The 16,911-nt window shown below is 37.6% G+C and overlaps 1 protein-coding gene across 1 annotated transcript in view; it reads right to left on the bottom strand.

The window, feature by feature from the left end:
- LOC134624766 (zinc finger protein 91-like) overlaps window positions 1-16,911 on the bottom strand; it is a 328,469-nt gene that overhangs the window by 85,896 nt on the left and 225,662 nt on the right. The gene's annotated exons all lie outside the window — the stretch shown is intronic.

The following is a 16,911-nucleotide window of genomic DNA, read 5'->3' as shown; positions in this document are numbered from 1 at the left end:
TGTCAAATACTGAACTTCAGTAAAGATTCAAGTTGCAGTTATTTATATTTCCCATCACCTTACATCTTCACTCAAAGACAAGTATCTTTTACACATACATGTATCATATATAAGAGACAAATATTGTTCAGTTAATTTGTTGGCATTACTAAATTTGGCTCAATGCTTAGTCCTAAAGTGTATATTTATTTTCTTACTCTTCTTATATACATTGTTTGTTTACTTGCACTGCTGTAACTGGAGCCTCGTCGTCTCGTCTCTCTATATACTGTACTGTATGTAGCAGAGATGACAATAAAGTTTACTTTGACTTCAGCATCAAGCAGGCGAACCGAGGGCTCTCGCCCACTTTTTGCATGTAGAATGTCGAAAAAACATCGGCGCAAATTATAAGTCTGTATTATAATGTCTGGTGTTTTCGTGTTTGTTGGTTTATTTTCTTTTTTTTTTGTATTTTGCGAGTTGGTTAATAGATGCCGCTTCAGCCCAACACACGTCAAACGTGTGACGCATGGTCAGGCTCCCTCTGTTTCACTTATCGACGCGCAGGGTACCCCCCTCGCGTCGAGAATTGACGTGCAGGGTCCTCTTATTACTATAAGAAGACTCCAGAATCCACTCTGGCTGGAATCCGGTGGCTACAGCAGTGTGTGCAGGTAAGGTCATTTAAACGGACAGCATTTATAGAATGACAAAATTAAATTTTGTAGATATTATTACGTGTTTTACCGTCTTTATGGTGCTAGCCTAAAGTTACGGTGTAAACGTTAACTTATATTGTAGTAAAGCTGTTACTGTTTAAATGATGTTAGGACAGAAATATTAGCTTCTGTCATGATTGATGAAGTTACTAGTTAATAAAGTTTCCAGTAAATTGATTAATTGCAGCCACAGATTGACAGTAAATATCCCGATTATCTTGCATCTATAATAAATATGTGCAAGTTTCAGTGCTTTGTTTAAACTGTATGATACTTATACTGACCTAGGGCCAGTGTAAAATGCACCCCTAGCTGTGTGAACAAAGCCTGGCTCCTTTAATCCTGCACAGAGGTGGGTCGAGTATCCAAAAATTGTACTCAAGTAAGAGTAGCTGTCAGGCGTTGCGTGGAGGCGAGGAAGAAAGAACCCAAACGCAGGACTCGCAGGTAGGTGAGGACTGGTGGAGGTTTATTATAAGGAGTGGCTGACTGAACTGAGAAAACACACGGGAAGGACAACATAACACGAACATCAATGACACGACAGTGAATGAGTGGAAACAGAGGACTTAAATACACAGACTGATGAGGATGATAATGAGAGACCGGTGAGTACACAGCTGAACATAATCTGGCTAATGACACAAGAGACGAGCTGACACAGAAAAAGCAGGAAGTGAGAACATTGATATGGCAACAGAAACAAAACGTGACAAAACTGAAAGCACTGGGTCACCGACCCAGGAACCCTGACAGTAGCATTACTTTAAAATATTATTACTCAAGTAAAACTGAAAAGTAGTCGTCAAAAAAGTTACTCAAATAAGAGTACAAAAGTACTTGGTGAAAAGGCTACTCAAGTAGTGAGTAACTGTTTGAAATGTCCGATTTATTTTATCAATAAATGCTAACAGACAAACAAAAATAAATAAAAATACAAATTTCAGTATTTTCAAAAGGAATATATGTAAAAACATCAACAAAATAAGGCACAGCAATTCTAATTTCCAGATTTCAGTTTTTCACAACATAAAGCTTTTTTCACCAATACATACAGCAAATAATATAAATACATAAACAGTGCAAACAATTTCCAGTGACAAGATATGCTGTAAACTTGTAAATATTCATTTTTGCTCCAAATGGCACAGCAGCCTCAGAGAAAACATTAGAACGAGGCATCTTCAGCATATGTTCATACAAGGCAGCTCAGTTTACCATAAGTTGTATGGGTGTGCATCTATTTTTGCATATTTAGCAAAAATGTGCCATTTCTTCACTCAGTGAGGTGATGGTTAAGCTTCAGCAGCAGTTTGGTCTCAAGGTTCTTTCTGTGAAGCTGTAACTGTTTAGCAGTAAACAGGAGTCCTGCATGACTAAGAAGTCCTTCACAAGCTCCAGATGCAGGAAGAGCTGTATTGACTTTGATCGACAGCTTCTTGATGTGGGGAAAGACATCAAGACATGGGAATAGACATGAAAGGTACCTCTCCAGCTCCCCTGCTTCTGGCTTTCCTGACCCCATGGATCCATCATCTTCATCGAATAGGCCGCTGTTTGTGCTGGCCTCATCCAGCTCTGAGTCTAGGTGATGTCTGATGAAGCTGAGACCTGTGGAAAGATGTAAAGTTTTCAAAAGAATTAGGTCTGGTCATTATAGTGCTTTATACACTGCCAAGCTGCAGATGTTTGGCAAGAAATTTTGATCACACTGGAGATGTTTTTTACTAACTCCTGTTGAAAAAAAAAAAATCTTGTCATTCATATCCCACACAAACAGTTTGCAATGAATTCCAGATTCATTCAAGTTCAAATCTCAATTGTACGTTTGTAGAATATAATTATCACATTTGTACAATATAATATTTATATTGTATGAATGTGATTATTATATATATTCTAATAACATGATATTATATAGTTCAAACGTGAAAGGTATATTGTACAAACACGAAAAGTATATTATTAGAACAATATACTTTTCATGTTATAACGTGACATAGCTCTATTTTTCTTTTGCCTGGGTGGCAGCTCTACGCCTCCGTATCCAAGGCTTTTCAATGTGGCCTCACAAAATTATCACGACTACAACGACCATGAAAAGAGTTGGATGGACATTGCTGCTCAATCACAGCTGCTGGTAAATGTTTTGTACCCCTGTAAAGGTGGCATCCCATGTCACAGTCTTATCATCATCCAATTGGAGAAGAAACATTTACGCGCCTCCTGGTTTTGTTTTCTGATCCTGCAAAAAGTTTGAGGACAACAAAGCCCAGAGAACACGAGATACACAACATCCAACATTCAGACTCAACAGCTTCCATAAATGATGAGCACCAGGTTGGTTCAGTTATACTAGATATGAGTATACTTCACATTACTGTGTATGAATAACAATCGAGAGACAAACATGCAGAGCATGATGTCCCATTGTCAGACTGTAAACAAACATCCATCAGGCTTCTTTGTTGGCAGAGGTGAAGATTCTCCCATCAGGGATCAGTAGAGTGTATTAACCTGTGGTATAAGCAGCAGTCACTGAAATATTACTGTTTCAGATATGAAATCTAGGACATAAAAGTTAGGGTGGGAGGGATCTTAGCAAACTGACTTACCTCTGCAAGTCTGAGGCATTCTTCCAGCCTCAACCAAAATCTGACTCTGCAGTCACAGACAAACAAAAAACTCCAGCTGGGAGATAGAAAATGCTGTCTGGGTTTTGCTGGATGTTGCTGGTCAGGGTCCACACATTAGCAGAGTGCTGCTTGGTCCCACTGACCCACGTGGACAGCAACTGTGGAGAACTGTTCTGGCAAACGGAAAAGACAATTAAAATGACAAAAAACCAAACAGGATTTCCACAAAGACTCTCTTGGAATAAGCAAAGAAAAAAAATAATTGGATCATATTTCAATTAAATATGAACAGGCGGCTTAACTGTAAGCAGTTAAGATCTGATTTGATTTACATCAAAACCTAACAGAATCAAACCTACCCGATCAATGAGAATGCTGTTTTGTGCCCTTGGCCCTATCAGCACCTGTAAAGGGAGTTGTTTTCTCAAACTGCTGACGCTGAAGTAAGTTCATCTAGTTTTAGAAACTTTCACTGAACAGTCTATAACAGTGTCACAACCAGTGTTGGGTGTAACGCGTAACGCGTTACTGTAATTAAAATACTTTTCCACTGAAAAAGTAGAGTAACTAATTACTGTTCATTTTTAGGTATTTTAATTACAGTTACTTAATAATTAGTTAATTAATAATTAGTTAATTAATCAGTTAGTTAAAATAATTAAACTCGCTGAATATCATTATTTAATTTCATTAATTTATCTTCTAAACGTAGAAGTAAACTCTGCCGCTTTAACATCGCTGTAGTGCAGCTGCACGTCATTTCGCGCCAGTTTGCTGCATAGTCGTATTCTACAGCGGAAGATGTCGGACTCGGCTGAAGCGTGTGGCTGTTTTACGAAATGGACATATTCCCGTCTCTTCACTTTTCTGAAACAAGCAGACAAGAATATTACAGCAACATGTAAGCTATGTGCTGGGGAGAAAAAACTATCGGCTGCTGTTAATAGCGCGAGTAATCTACTGAAGCGCCTGACACGAGAGCATAGACGAACACTTCTGAGTGATCCTTGTTCATCATCCATGGATAACACCGCAGCAACTCCTGCTAAGCAGCAAAACGTGATTTTACTTCAGCAGCACAGAAAGCGTCTGAAGGTGAGCTTAAAATATGACTGCAGGCTACATAGCTGGACTGGCCATCGGGCATACCGGGCACTTGCCCGGTGGGCCGATGGTGATCTCCCTCTGTTTCGACTTCAATCATCAAACTGATCAGTGATCAGCTGATCGGCTTTTCTCTGTTGTTTGTTTATCGCTCTGAATCTTACAACAAACGTTTTCATCTGATGTAAAATGTATAGAAATCCATCATTGTACATAGTAATTTTTTAGGGTCCCATCATAATTTCTTCAGAAGTAGCTAAGTACTGTTTATGATGCCAGCATTTTCCCACATTTTCTAGATTCTGTACCAGTACTGTGTGTGAAATGCCATCAAAAAGTCAATTAAGTTTTTCTTTCTCACCTGTCTCTCTGTCTCCTTTCACTTTTTAAAGGTTGCCATGTTAGAAAAAATATTTTGCATAATGCAAAAGCTGGTATGCTCAGCTTATAATGCATCATAAGACAATATCATTCATTCACAATAAATCAGCAGTCTAATGTAATACAAATCAGTTTAATAAATCTAATAGTTATCACCTGTTCAGGAGAATAATGCAAACTAAAACTACATAATAATTTCACAATCTTTAATTAGGAGTATAACATGGCATAAGATAATATAATAATCTCACACTAATTAATATTAAAATCTGTAACATAATCTCACAGTTGGAAGATAAAGCCTAATCTCAATGTAGAGAGGTGGTCTGTCTCCTAAATCCAAACTGGGAGCTGAAGGATGCAACACTGTTAACAGGATAATCCACCTTTGTATATAATTGTATGTATAATTAAATTGAGGGTTGAGATTGTTTGTCGCGGTACTGAGTTCCTAAAAATTGTAATTTAGTATTTGGATATTTGTTTATTCAAATATTGAGTTCTAATCCCTGGTTCGTTTAACCTGTTAAGCCTGAAGCCGTTCGTGCTCCTACTTTCTGTTTCCAGATGCTTTGAAGTTGAATTATTGTTCCTTGCTCATGTGTCAGGTCCCTTTGGTTTTATTTATTCATATTTTCGCCGTTTGTTTTTTGTATCTACTGCTTTGTTTTTGAATTAGCGTTTCCTTTGTTCTTTGGTGTTCAAGTGCCTTGAGGTGACCTCAATATCATTAAACTATATCATTAAACTGTGCTTTGCTTTTACTTTTGCTTATTTGTCTCATCTTCTGTGATTTAATTCAGCTGTGTTTCAATCTCCCCAACTGTCTTCACTTCCCCTCATCGCCCTTCTGTGTATATATAATTATTTCCTACACTTGTGTGATGTCATGTTAGAGTCTGTTCCTCTAATCTTTATGTAAAGACTTGTGTTTTTTAAATATATATATATATGTGTGTGTGTGTGTGTGTATCGGAGGAAATCTGGACAGTAAGCCAATTTCTGTCTTAGCGCGGGCCTGCCTACTATCCTTGTAAAGGTAAAATGATTGGCTAGAATCCAAAGTGTATGACATCTCAAGAAAAAAAAGCACCGAAATGTGCGCTGCTTTTTGATCTGGTTACTACCGTTTATGTCAGAACTGGTGCCAGAGTGTGTGCGCGTGTGTGTGCGTGTGCGCACGCACGCGTCAGTCAAGCAAAAGACTTGGTTTACTTCAGTAAAAAAGTAAGCCTTAAATATTTCTTTGCTGATTTGTGGTTTGGTGTTTAAAGACCCAACATTGTGAGACACTCCTCAGACAGCCAGCAGCTTAAAAAAAACATGCAGTGAAACATGTCGCTCTGGGTAACCAACTAAAAATACAGTTTTCTACTGCAATTTACAAACTCAGGACCGCTGAGTCTTTGATTTTATTTATTTCTGCTGTGTTTCACTTGCATTTATTTGAAAACACCAAAAAAATATTTGTGCTGGAATGTGCAGAAAATAGGTTTAAATGTTAAACAAATTTCTTCCAGTCAGAGAATGTTGCATATCATTTAATTTTTGCTTGATGAATAAAGTTAAAAGATTAAAACTAATAAAACAAGTTTTAAAAAGAAACTTTTCCATTTGAATACATTTTGTATGATGGATTATGCAGAAAAAGTAGAATTGGGCTGAAAGATCTATTGCTTTATCACCTATTCAGGTTGTAAATCATGTTTTTAAAAAGTAACTAAGTAACTAAGTAATTAATTACTTTTGAGGTAATCAGTAAAGTAACAGGATTACTTTATCAGTAATTAGTTACTGATTACTTTTTTTAAGTAACTTGACCAACACTGTTCACGAGCCTGTAACTCTGAAAATATATGAAGATGTTTTTCATTAAATGTAGCCTCCTAAAGTTATTAAAACAAGATATTGAATAACCCCATCAGCTGTTTCTGCAGTGTTCGGGTGAGGGAAAATCCCTCTGTTTTCACCAAATGATCTAATCTGACTGGCTGGTTCCAGTGTCACTAAAATAGGGAGAGTATCAATTCAATCCAGCTTTATTTATAGAGCACTTTAATAAAAATATGGTTGAACAAAGCACTTTCCAGTAAAAAAATAAAAATAAATAAATAACAATGATAAAAGTGAAAAAAACATACATGAGGAGCTGACAGCTGTGGATTCAGCCATCAGCTCCTCAGTGTCAGCACAGGCTGAGAGCTCTGAATCAACATTAAATGCTTTATTAAAGGCAATAGCAAACTGAACGGTATTTGATGGTTTAAATATATGAGAAACAGTAGAAGGACCATAGCGATATTACAAAGAGAAGAAGTTTCAAAGAAAACAGACATGATCAGAAAAAATCACCAAGGATTAAAACCTTGTCATACTTTTCATTATTTCAGCCAAGAAGTCAGAGAAGTCATAAATAAAGTTCCTGTTACCTTTAGGTGGACACTAAATCACCGCACAGAGAACAGGATGACTGCTACCAACCTCAAATATATTCAGTTCAAAACTGGAGAAAGAGACAGGTGACAGTTGTTGACAGCGAAAAGTATTTTTTGAAACTGTGGCTACTCCACGTCCTCCACCCGTAGTCCTCAGTGAGCCAAAATATGATTGTGTTGTTTGCCATATCTCTATTGAATTGGTTATGAAGTGATGATGTGTTTATGTTCGATTAATCAGGCTGATTTTGAAGCTGAGTATGGCCAACCCCAGAAATGCTGAAGTGATTACATCTCTTAGAAAATTGTCCAGGAACAGCACACCATCAATGCCAAAGATGCCAGCAGGATCAATAAACAAGGATTGAAGCATCATTGGCCACAACCTGGAGGCGTTTGAGTCAGTGAGGGTCAGAGGTCATGGAACAAACTGCTCTCCATCTTTGAGAACGCATCACACAGTTTTTTAAGCACAATTATGTGGCATTTTTTGGACATCTTAAAAAAACATCCTACTCAGTTGCACATTTCTTTGAATCTGAGTATGCTGTTTTTAAGAACTCTACAATATGTTTTTCTTATGTGGTAAATTTCATTATTTCTTTAGCATTAAATTCAGATACCTCTGTCCCTAATCATGTTTTCCTATGATTTTAATAATTTTTTTCCTGTAATGAGAGATGACAATGTGGAGAATGAAGTCAGTAGTTGTATTGGTTTCACTTTCACTTTTAGACAAGATGAAGCACTTGAGGGTTAATCTGAAAGAACTCCAACAGGATATGGCTCAGAGAGGATCAGCCATCTGTATCCATCCACAGAATAATTTAAACACAGTTACTAATACCAATCACCATTAATCATTCAGAATTAAATGATAGGCTGTAAACGAGCACAGGTATCAGTAGATCTCATTGTTTCACATGTTTTAAATGGTGTGAAATGAAATAAGCAGCTGACCTCATTCTAGTCTTCAAAATACCAGGAGCTTCACACAGCTGTTAGCTGACTGATGGTGATATACACACCATACACAATGTTGATTTCAAATACATTTGGTCAGAAACAATTTTGTACATGTGATATATGTGATTTTACACAGTACTCAAAAATATACAAATAAAATGTGTCTATCCAGAAATATTAAACAGTCTTCAAGGATGGAGCATCTTCCAAAGGTCCACTCAGTGTTTAAATATTTAATGAAATAATCTCACTTTTAATTCATAAATTCACTGATTTGATTCCAGATGTTTAACTCCTCTATTGATGTCTACTGTTACAGCAAGACACTCAGAGAGGTTTTAGTTGCAATAAAAAATAAAAACAGAAAAACAGAAAAAAAACAAAAGAAAAAAGATTTAGCTCTAAATTAAAAAAAAAACCTCAACTGTGGGTCCTGCTTCTACATTACACAGAGTGAAATAAATGAAATGCAGTCAATAGTTAAACATGTAAAACTTTATTAACAGTGAAAGATTGAAGAGAGCAGCTGCAGGTGAACAATTTAGCGTGATTTCTCTTCTGGCTGGTGAAACAAATTGAAATCATTCATTTAAACTGAATAAAGAGAAAACAGAGTCTCCTTCATGAAATAAAACAGGATAACAGGACCAATGAAATGAAACAGGTCAGATGTTTGACTCAGTCTGTGACAAAGTGGCTAGGACAGAATTCATTTGCCATTTGTAACTTGCATATATTGTTATTTTGTGTTCTGTTATCCTATAGTCTATCATAATGTTTTAATGTAAACACAGCACACGTAACCTTGGCTCTACATACTATCCCAGGTCTGTTTGTGGTAGCATTGGTTATATTCATTTCATCTGTGCAAATGTACTTAAAGCTAAATGTCACTTGATCATTAATTGATTTGAATCTTTCATTTGTTTATGTAGTTTGGTTATACTTACCATTGTGTAGTGATGGCCAGCTTGAAGTTGACGCTCCGGTGCGTGTGTCAAAAAAATCAGCACACTGCTTCAGAAACTCTGTGTTGAAGCTTGATTCGTTTGGCCAGAGTCACGTGATCAGTGACGTCCGAAGCTTCGTTTAGAACCTAACTGCTTCGGTATCTGATACAATGGTTTATAAGGAACTGAATCATTCGTCGGATTTGTGGAGTGTCGTGATGGTGACAGATAGCAAACCACTGATATTTATACTGAGAGATTTGGAGCCAGAGAGGAATAGAGGAGTTTCTATTGTGTGGGAGTATTTTGAGTTTATTTTGGTCAATCTGGTGGGTTTTCCAGCTTTGTGTTCTTGTTGTTTGCTTTTGTTTTGTTGTTTTGCTTTTATTTTATCTGAAAAAGGGAAAAACTTAAAATGTAAAAAATCTGCTTTTCATAATATAAATATCATTAAATAACTTTAGAAAGACTTCCATTTGACTCTTTACATTTAATGTTATGAAACAATATATTTAATTTGTTAAATAATCTTAAACTGTTAGTCTGCAAAATGTGCAGCAATTTAATTTATTTATTCTCTTTAGCTGATAGTTTGTGGGGCCCAGGTAGACTGTATAACTGCATCTCTACCAGTTTCTCTGCATTCCAGCCTCTTCTGTGCCATGTGAAGGGATTTTCCTTAAGGCAGGAGAAATTATCTCCACGAAAAGGAACAGGTTCAACCATCGCAATGTGCCAGGTCTCTCTTGAAAATGAGATTTTTAATCTCAATGAGATTTTTTTACCTGGATAAATAAAGGACAAATAAAATAAAATAAATCGCACAGTGGAACAAATTCTCTTCTTAAATAAAAATGAAAAAGGTTACCTTAAATGTATCATGTTTTTAATTTGCAAGTTCATAAGCATTTCCTCTTTCCAGTTCACAATCAATTCTACCCCCAGGTCAAAAATATGTATAGGAAAATTTCCCTAATATAATATTATATATAAATATACCCCTCCAGCGATTAACTACATGTAGGCGGGACCTCACAGCAGAAGGATACTCCATAATGTGTTGTACATTATTATATTATATTATATGTAACGTGGTATTTTTCAATTATTGTATTTACCAAAATCAAGAAGTCACAAGTAAAGAAAGACCAAACCATGGTGAATGTTTAAACAAGGAAGGTTTACTGGTCAAAATTATTTATTAAAGAAATAAACAACATTTTTTTCACCCCAAAAAATACACGTTTAAAGCAACACAACGGCGGCCCAATATCAGACAGAACTCCACTCTGTAGAGTGAGCAATCATTATGAAGCAGTTTGTTTTGTTTTGTGGATTCAAGCTGCTCTTTATATTTTTGGCCACCAGATGTCACCAGAGAGGACTTTGTTGAAAAGCTTCGAGTAATGAACCGTTTTTCAATACAAGCTTCAGTGCTTCAGAAAGCTTCATTTGGCCATCACTAACATTGTGTGTTCCTTTGAAGAGGTCCTATGTGTAAAACAGGTATGTGGGAAGGGCCGCCCCAGTACTTCCTGATTTTATAGGATATGATGTCACTGATCATGTCAATTGGGTGTAACCAAATGAAGGGGTGTTTCTTTTGTGTACAATTGTTTATTTCATTTAAAATAACCTCATGAGTCAGATTAGGTGAAGAGATTGACTTTTCAAAATTTTTAGTTGGGTGAATGAGTTTGTTAAGTGGAAAAATGATTTTATTCCTGTTTCTTTGTCTAGACTGTGTTATTTAGTCTACCCTGTTTTCCCAATGGTAGAGGTTAATGCGATCCAGGTGTGAGTGGAATTCTATATAAAGCAGGTGAGATTTTGACTCACAGGTTCTTATGTTTTTGTGAGACAATTGCTGAAAGGCGACGCCAGAAAATAAAGAACACTTAGAAGAAACTTGAACAGTCTGCAGATGCTGTCTTCCTATCACTTTCCATGCTGCTTATGTTATGCTACTTCACACAGTCACAGAATTTTAATTGCTGGACTATGTCTATATATTGATCTGGGCTGTGACTGTATCTGGTTTTAACCTCATGGTAATGTAACAAAATAAAAACATTCAATTTATTGATATTATCTTTTTATGAAGGATAGAAAAAATGGCAACACTATCATTTAAATGAGTCTTTAACTCTGTTTGTTATAATATTTTTGTAAAATTGATAAGCCTAATCTTAAAAGTAGAGATAAAGTCTGTCTCCCGAATCCAAATTGGAAGCTGGTTCCGTAGAAGAGAGGCCTGAAAACTGAAGGCTCTCCCTCCCATTCTACTTTTAAATACTCTAGGAACAACAAGTAAGCCTGCAGTGCGAGAGCGAAGTGCTCTAATAGAGATTAACAGACCACGTGACTTTCGTGCATTGCATTGTAGGTACGAGTGGCAACAAAATCAAAACACTGCATCAAATGCAAGCATTTCCAGCACCGCAAAACATTCATTCTTCGGTTCCAATCCCTTCTTGTGTTTTCTTTGCCCCCCCCCCCCCCCCCCAAACAAGGTATGTAAAAAACGAAGGAGAACAATGCAGGTCCGTACAAAGACCGACTTGATGAAAAGTCAAAGAAAAGATACGAGGAAAAAATCAAAGGAGTGAAAGGGTTAGACCCTTATTGTCACGGTTTGCCAGGGCAAACTGTGGGGATGTGGGGAAAGGAGGACCCAGGTGCGGAGCTCTGTGTATTAGCAGTGCGCTTATTTACAGTGTATGGAACCAAACAATAAATCCCCGTGCTCTCCCCTGACTCCCGTGTCGTGTCTTCCCTGACAAGTCCGTGTCTTTGTGCTCTCCGCTCACGTGTCTCAGCACTCCCCGTGTTGGCTGCTGTCTGGCACTTGTAGGAATGTTTAGCTTGTTTTAGAGTTTAGAAATGTGTTAGATAGAATGTAGAATAATTGTGAGACACTGACACTGCCCTGGATATAAATAAAGGCCTGACTGTGTCATGAACTTAGGAGTAGATCTTAGGAGACCCTCCCCCAATTGAACTGTGAAAGTAAGACAAAGAGGAGTTAATGCTGAGTGGAAATTCCTCAGGGCATACTTAGGTGGGGGTTTCAACATTTGTAACTGGATAACTGTGGTCTGGAAGGGAGATGGTTTTTATGGCCCCTAGGAAGAGGCACATACCCACAGTGTTTTAACTGATATACTCCCACACCTATATGCACACTCACTCACATGCACACACATACCAGGTATGCACACACTCACTCACGTGCACTCACACACACACGGGAACGCGCACACACAGGCACTCACGTGCTCGTGCACATAGACACAGACACAGAGTTTGCAGCACACAGTGGGGGTTTTTATGATGGGGTCGCGTCTATAAAGCTGGCTGTGACTAACAAAGGGGTGAAGATTGTTTCAGAGGGACACTGGCCTCGTCTTCCCTTCTAGAAGTGCATGCTTAAATGAAGATGAATAAAGATGAATAAAGATTTTGTAAAAATAACTACTGAGTTCCGGTGCCATCTCTGGATCCCTCGACGAATAAAAGAACCGGGGTAAAACTGATTTCGTAACACACTCCACACCTCTCCTGGGGACACAATAGAAGCAGCCATCAGGACACATACAACCGCGGGCATACACACACTAACTAAGCTCAACTGGATGACTAACGTGGAGTCTCACGCAATGAATCCGCTTCGGTGGAGGCTTCACCACACCATTAAGTAGCTCCCTCCACCGACGCTGATCCGCTGCAGATGTGTGGCATCCTCCTTGGGCGTGGCCAGTCATCCACAGGCCTCACGGTGCCTGTAGCCCGGCCTCCTGGCCACAGCCACAACCATTCACACACACACACACCTCCCTGTACATAGACACATGGAACAAAACCCTAGACAGCAGAACAGTGCACACACATACACCAAATAATAATAATATTAATAACAACAACAACAGTCCACACTGCTCACGGACCCCAAGTCCTCCAGAGCTGGGTACGTGACACTTATGAGCACACAGAGCGGACTAAAGACGTAAGCATGCTGCCCAACTTTCACCATGCTCATATATATGGTTCTTGGAGTGAGTGCATACAGTCATGAAGTTTTTAGTAACTTCAGGTCACTGCAACAAGACCAGGTACAGTTTACCGATGAATGGGTACAGGACCTTGAAATGCCTTGAGCTCAATGGTAATTAATTAGTAGTGGAAATAATTTCTGTTCCGGATTACAAAAATGTAGCAGTGACAATAATATTGTACGTTGTAATCATACTTGGCAATAAGTGACACAAAAATCTGACATATATCCTGTGAATAAGAGTATATATTTTTGTCAATGTACCATGGTAATAACAGAAGCGAAACACAATATTCTGTCAGGATAATTCACTATTTATGCACAATAAACAAAGGAGCATAGCGCGACCATTTCTGTTCAGCGCCAGACTTACTTGTAACCTATATCACCAATTATGATAAGAAAAATGACGTATTAACTACTACAAAACACTGACCTTTGTGGGAATGCTTGGAGCAGACTGGGAAGTTATATTTGGTCTTTGAATGGCTGCAATCCAGGTCATCCGTCGCCTCCTTGTTACTTCGGAAACATGGCTCAAACAATTTCTCTTCAACGACGTAATCCGATAACAACCGATCTCTTTACCCGTCGACTTCCCGTGGTTGTCATGCGACCGGCTATTGCAGTTAATAATACAATACAATTTTCAATTTTGTTCACATAATGGACAGAGTGTTACTGTGAGCTTTCCAACAGGGGTGGTGATTCCTATGACTTTGTGTATATAATTTGGAATTCTTTACAAATGTGGTCCAAAAATAGATACATGATTCCATTTCATTCATTTCAAAGGTTTCTTTGCATGACGCACAAACAGACACAATTGAAATGTACAAATGTGTTGTGCATGAAACGAATTCAAACGTGGTGCAGATGTGTGTCACAAGTTGATCTGGCTGTAGGCTGTGGCACTTGGCCAGAGGTAGTGCTGGCTGATTCGAGTCCATGTTAGTGCACACAAAGTAAACTGCACGCTGTACTTGTGCAGCAAAAACGCTGAAATCGGAGAAATAAAACGTAGGAGGGGAACGATAACGACGACAAGAGTCTCCCGATCATTTACTCTTGCTGTCCTGTGAACAACATCGGCGTGGTGTTAATTGTTTGCTGTTTTCGCGATCGCATCGCGCATGAGGATATCACCAGGTAAACTCGCGACATTTTTAAACATTTTGTTGTTCAACAGCATCAAGACTGACGGAGTGTTTGAGATAACCTCACAAGTGTCACAGATGACACATTTGGCGTTTTTTTTGCTGGTTTGTCGGTAGCAGCTCCTGAAATGCAAGACTGCCACACATCTGTTCGACCAACGCCAGTTGATCTAAACGCCAGTTGATCTAAACGCCAGTTGATCTGGAACACCGGCACTCATTTATAAACACATAAAAGAGTCGCCTGAGACCGAATGATCATGTGACATGCCCACGTGACTTTCCGTTTTCGTGACTTTAATAATGAATGTTCCCTACCTGGAACTTAAATTGAATATCATGTTTTTCCTCTTTTTATTGACATTGTTTTTTTTTTTTTTCATTTTCTCATTTCAGATCAGTAACGTACAATCCAATCATAAACAAGTAAGATACTCGTGTCTTCAAATTATTGTTAGTTTTTAACCATTTTTGTGTGATGTTGTAAATTTTACTGTAACTTAAAGCAAAATAAGCAAAAAACACAATGCTGTTCAATACTAATGTTTTGTTTTCTTTTAGACCAAATCCTTTATACAGTTACAGACTCTGATGATGAGCAACCTCCAAAATCAAAGGCCCCACGTGTGAAAGTACCAGGTAATAATGTAATGTTTAGTGTGTGTGTGTGTGTGAACAGGAACCTTTGTAGACAAGTTGTATGTAATTTTTAATTTTTTAAACATTTTTCTAAACAGGTTCCACCACTCTGCAGTCTGCCCCCCAAACCACTACTAGCAACCATCATGATGCCCCGGCCAGCTACTGGCTCCTTTCACCAACCTACACAGCTATGCAACCTATAACCTATAACTACTCTGAGTTTATGTATTTTGTCTGCTTTTAGATCAATTGTGTTAATACAGTATGTCAAAATGAAAACATAACTTTAAATTCAGACACGAGAGGTTGTGTTGAAAAGAATGATGCCAAACAAGGCAAGATAAATAGTTTTTAAAAGGTGAAATGAAGAGGTAAAATTAAAAGTAGTCAAAAATGGCCAGTTATACCCTGGACACCAGAGGGTTAAACATTTTTTATTAAGTAACTCAATAGTTAATTTTCCTAGTAATTAATTACTTTTAGAATCTTGTAACTCAGTTAATCTTTTGAAGAATTAAGTAGTAACTATAATTATTTACTTTTTCAAAGTAGCTTGCCCAACACTGGTGATCAGTAATTCATTTAAAAAGTAATTTATTTAGTAAGTAATCACAACTTTCTAAATGTAACCGACTTTCATAGTTTGTAATATCCTGATGTTGACAATTGAAGCAAATACAATAAAATAATAACTACACATGTTATGTGTTAGTCTTTAATACAGCTCTCCAACACACACATACACAGCAAATAATCAGACAGTCAAATTTGATATTTAAAAAATCAAATTTATTAATCATTATTTTACTAATAGATTTGCAAATCGTTACATAAAAAATATTATTAACAACTGCTTTTAGAAGTAGAAATGATTAAGTAGAAGACAACTTAAGGAAGTGTTTCCCTTTTTACATGGTAAAAAGAAGATGACCACTGAAGGTGGAATGGTGAAAATGATTGTCATATATTTTAAAATTAACCCAGAGACGTAAAAACACCTGATCTCCAGTCTCTAGATGCAGTGAGGCTCCATTAGAAGCTGTTCCAAAATGTGAGGCTTGACGCTCCCATGCTGAAAAAATGTGTTCTCCATTCTTAAACAACACAACAGCTACACCATAAACAGGATCTCCAGGTCCACATACGTACCACTCAAAGTGGTAGGCTCCTCTCACTGGTGCAGTGAAAATACCTGTGGGACATTTGTTTTTGTTAAATGGAAAATCAGATGTTCGAACATCGTGAACATCAATCTGACATCAACATAGCTGAGAAGTGACATTCCGTCTTATTACCTGTGTGTGGGTTGTAGGCATTTCCAATGTTTGTGACAAGATGTTTAAAGACAAGCGTAGTGTGTGTGTTAAATGGACCAGTAATTCCACTACCTTCAGCCAGTAAAGAAGCTGAAAAAGCCACCTGTTTGACTAAGAAAGAGAGAAATGTCATAAATTTAAAATTTTTGCTGTGGTGTTGCCCCCCCCCCCCCCCCCATAACAGATGAAATGACAAAGTTTTAGTGAAAGCATTTGATAGATTTCATTCTTACAGAAGCCAAAAACAACTAAGAACAGCTGCAGTGTGGTACACAGACAATTTGGAGGAGTTCTGAAATAAATAAATTTAAAGAAACGGTTGTAGATATGTTTTGCCACACAGTTTATAGCAGTCTTCTGGGTAACTGAATTGCAGCCTTTATATCTCAATGTGAGTGGAAAAATACAGATATTTTAACATGAAAATAATCAGAGCCATGTTGACTTCATCACATTACCTAGTAGCTGTTGATTAAGATTTTCAATTGCAGTCCTCTGCTTATCCACTTCCTCCAACTTTGCTGCATTGTCTGAAAAACAAAAAAACAAACAAAAAAAAAAACCCCACA

This window comes from Pelmatolapia mariae, linkage group LG3_W (genome assembly GCF_036321145.2).
Source record: "Pelmatolapia mariae isolate MD_Pm_ZW linkage group LG3_W, Pm_UMD_F_2, whole genome shotgun sequence".
In the NCBI taxonomy this organism is placed as follows: Eukaryota; Metazoa; Chordata; class Actinopteri; order Cichliformes; family Cichlidae; genus Pelmatolapia; species Pelmatolapia mariae.
Note: the sequence above shows the minus strand (reverse complement) of the source record. Positions and strands in the feature narration are given on the sequence as shown.